The 3,991-nt window shown below is 41.7% G+C and overlaps 1 non-coding gene across 1 annotated transcript; it reads left to right on the forward strand.

Annotated features, from left to right (window-relative positions):
- The first annotated feature begins 1,465 nt into the window (after positions 1 to 1,465).
- On the forward strand, positions 1,466 to 1,538 carry Trnah-aug. Its single transcript has one exon. It is a non-coding gene; the product is annotated as a tRNA-His (tRNA).
- Positions 1,539 to 3,991: the final 2,453 nt, after the last annotated feature.

The following is a 3,991-nucleotide window of genomic DNA, read 5'->3' on the forward strand; positions in this document are numbered from 1 at the left end:
CTTTCCTGGTTTCCCCTCTGAAAACCCCCTATCCCCTACCTGCTCCTCCTCCTCACCAACTCACCCACTCCTGCTTTCTGGCCCTGACATTCCCCTACGCTGGGGCATCGAGCCTTCACAGGACCAAGGGCCTCTCTTCCTATTGATGACCGACAAGGCCATCCTCTGCTATATATACAGTTGGAGCCATGGGTCCCACCATGTGTATTCTTTGGTTGGTGGTTTAGTCCCTGAGAGCTCTGGGGGCACTGATTAGTTCATACTGTTGTTCCTCCTATGGGGCTGCAAACCCCTTCAGCTCCTTGGGTCCTTTCTCTAGTTTCTTTACTGGTGATCCTGTGCTCAGTCAAGCATCCACCTCTGTTATTTGTCAGGCACTGGTGGGATTGCAAGCTTGTACAACCACTCTGGAATTCAGCCTGGCAGTTCCTCAGAAAATTGGACATAGTACTACCTGAGAACCCAGCAATACCACTCCTGGGCCTATACCCAGAAGATGCTCCAACATGTAATAAGGACACATGCTCTACTATGTTCATAGCAGCCTTATTTATAATAGCCAGAAGTTGAAAAGAACCCAGATGTCCCTCAACAGAGAAATGGATAAGAAAATGTGGTACATTTACACAATGGAGTACTACCCAGCTATTAAAAACAATGAATTTATGAAATTCTTAGGCAAATGGATGGAACTAAAAAATATCATCCTGAGTGAGGTATCCCAATCACAAAAGAACATACATGATATACACTCATTGGTAAGTGAATATTAGCCCAGAAGCTCAGAATACCCAAGATACAATTTGCAAAACACATGAAACTCAAGAAGAAGGAAGACCAAAGTGTGAATACTTCAGTCCTTCTTAGAAGGGGGAACAAAATACCCATGGGAGGAGATACAGAGACAAAGTGTGGAGCAGAGACTGACCATCCAGAGACTGTGCCACCTGCAGATCCATCCCATATACAACTACCAAACCCAGACACTTGTGGATGCCAACAAGAGCTTGCTGACAGAAGCCTGTTATAGCTGTCTCCTGAGAGGCTCTGCCAGTGCCTGGCAAATACAGAGAAGTTCTTTGATGAGTTTCTCTCTATGACGTCACAGCAAGCAAAGCTCAGCAATGCAGTGTAAAGTGAGCCAATACATGTGTGCCATCAGCAAAGACTAGCAAGGTGGAACAGGGCAAACCAATGCTTTCCCTCCCACTGTCTGTGGGGTCATATTTATATTCTTTCTAAACATCATGTGTCCTTTTACATGTTTGCTACAGCAAAAACATCCTTTCACCTATGTCTGCTTCAGCAAAATGTTCTTTCAGATATCTGCTCTAGCAAAACGTCCTTTCACCTGTGTGCCCCAGCAAAACATCATTTGACATAACTGACTTTACAAAGGAACCAGAAATTTCCACCTTTCCAGGGTGATGACATCTTTTGGGGAACCTAAGGAAACTGGGTCTGCGGACCAGTGGTGCAATGGATAACATGTCTGACTATGGATCAGAAGGTTCCAGGTTCAACTCCTGTCTGGCTTGTTGGGACTGGTACTCCTTTATTAGCCGGGTGTGGTGGCACACGCCTTTAATCCCAGCACTTGGGAGGCAGAAGCAGGCGGAGTTCAAGGCCAGCCTGGTCTACAGAGTGAGTTCCAGGACAGTCAGCGCTACACAGAGAAACCCTGTCTCGAAAAACAAACAAAACAAAACAAAAAAAAACTGGGATATTGGCCAAGTCCAAGAAGACCTAGCTGTTAACATTTCTGTCCAGGGTGTGATGGGAAAGTGCAGGGATTAACTGAAGTCCTGACTGAAGCCTTTGAAGTTGTCATGGCTATAGGTTTTTGAGAAAACAGTTACTGAAGCTGTCTGTGAGGCTGCATCACCTGGGCTGCTTGTCCTGTCTACATTGGTGTTTGGACCTTTGGCTCTGAAAACACATAAACTTTTAAAGGTAATATATATAACCTGTAACATGTATGGAATGTGTAATGTGCACAAATCTAAAGATGATTCTCTGCTCTTTGTTTGAGCATGAAAGGCATCAAACTTTATAAATCTGTTTGGAGAGTATACCCAAACTGCAATATAAATCTCCATCCTGAGGACTCTGTAGCCAACAAGATTTATTGGCTGTGCAGAGACATTCATGTCCCAGCCTGTATTCCAGCTGTTCCCACGTAGAAGGATTGGCATTTATGTTACCTATTTTGTTGTTTTTCTTGGTTTCTTCTTTCATGTATGCAGCCAACATTTTCAGGAGGTCCCCCTCATCAAATTTAGATTTTTAATTTAATTTCAATTAAAAAATCTTTATTAATGTTAAAGGAATACACAATTTTTTGTTTTCTGTTGAAACCTCTTCCCCCAACACATTTCTTGACTTCAACTCTGAAGTTAGCACAACCCTATAGTATATGCATTGGTTTAATTCATGAATCCTTTCTAAAATCCAGTGCTTTTCAGGAGCTGTGCTACCTGTCTCATCAACGTTTTAAACATTTGAAAGATAGTAAAGTATTATTTAATCTGCCTTTGGGAGATGCCATATCCCCCTTTCATTTTATGAACATTTCCTTTAAAGGGTAGTTAGATGGTTTACAATTGCTTGACCTGTAGTGAAAGAACCTAGTGGGGAAACTCCCACTCAACTCCCGATTTGGCGTGCACCCAAGAATCACGAATAGAACGCAACACCTTGATATAACAACACGAGGTATTTTAATGGCGGAGCTCCAGGTCGAAATGTATCTCACATAGGAGACAGTGGATTTGACCACGAGGCTTGGAAGCTAGGGGTTTTTATAGAAAAGGAGTGGGACTGGGGGAGGAATTGGCGTGATTTCACATGATTGGTCCATTTAAACATCAGCAGTCTGTTAACATTTAACTTAGGTCAGAGGGGTGGGAGATAGGGAGGCGATGGGCCTTCCCCGGGCATGTCCTGGCCTGTTCTGCTATGTTCTCAGCCCCAGGTTTCAAAGCTCACAAACAACTCTTTGGGCTATTTGACATACATTACATGAATCACAGGTCTCAAGTTTTATTTCCTTTCAGTAGGATTGTAAGATATATCTGTAACATGTTTTATGCTATAATGTGTAAAACATTGCACTCTACTGGATATATATGCCATAAAGCATCATCAGTTTCTATCTACAAAGGCATCTCTAAGATTAAACACTATTTCTAATAAATGTACAATCTCAGAATCTTTCTTTTTCAGAACTCAAGGCAGAAGCCCTTTGGAATTCTGAATATGTATCAGTTGTATGATGTATCAAAGTATGTTCGTACTTTAATTTTCCAGACTCTACAAAATGAAACATATATGATATTGTGTTTCATTGCTCTAAAGTGCCATCATCACGTAGAATCTCTATTCTTAACCGAGTGTATTGCATCTCTATATGTTGCCATTCTGCAATTTTATCACAAGGTGGTGCCATGGGTTTTAGATTGAATTCCTCTGAAGATTGTTTTTATCTTTCTTAAAGAGGATATATGAAATTGCAGCCATTACTGAACATCTAATTATTTCTATGCTGATAATTGAAACAAAATTATACAAAGTCCAAATGCCCTCTGCGTTTTTTTTTAAACATAGAAAAAATATATATTTTAATCTCTGCAGCTCTCGCCTTTCTTTGGAGACTTTATTATTTAAGCTTGCAATTTGTTTCTCTTTTACTATTTTCAAACTTAAACATTTACCTCTGCATCCATGCTTACATAAACTCTTACTTTTGGGCATTGCTAGTTTCTGTACAGGTTTAGAGGCTCCTCTGTGATCAGGACTTCCTGATCTTGGCTTCCTGCATTCACTCAGTCCTCAGCAGCAGATGTTGCAAGCCTCTGATTCATGGTTGTCTTCAGTGGTGGCTTCTGCCACATCCATCAACTTTGCGCTTTGTCCAGCTCTGAGCTACCCTTCTGCCAGACATGAGCATTAAGGCCTCCCTCTGCACTGGTCCTCATAAGCCCTGCTTGCC

Source organism: Mus caroli, chromosome 1 (assembly GCF_900094665.2).
Source record: "Mus caroli chromosome 1, CAROLI_EIJ_v1.1, whole genome shotgun sequence".
Lineage (NCBI taxonomy): Eukaryota > Metazoa > Chordata > Mammalia > Rodentia > Muridae > Mus > Mus caroli.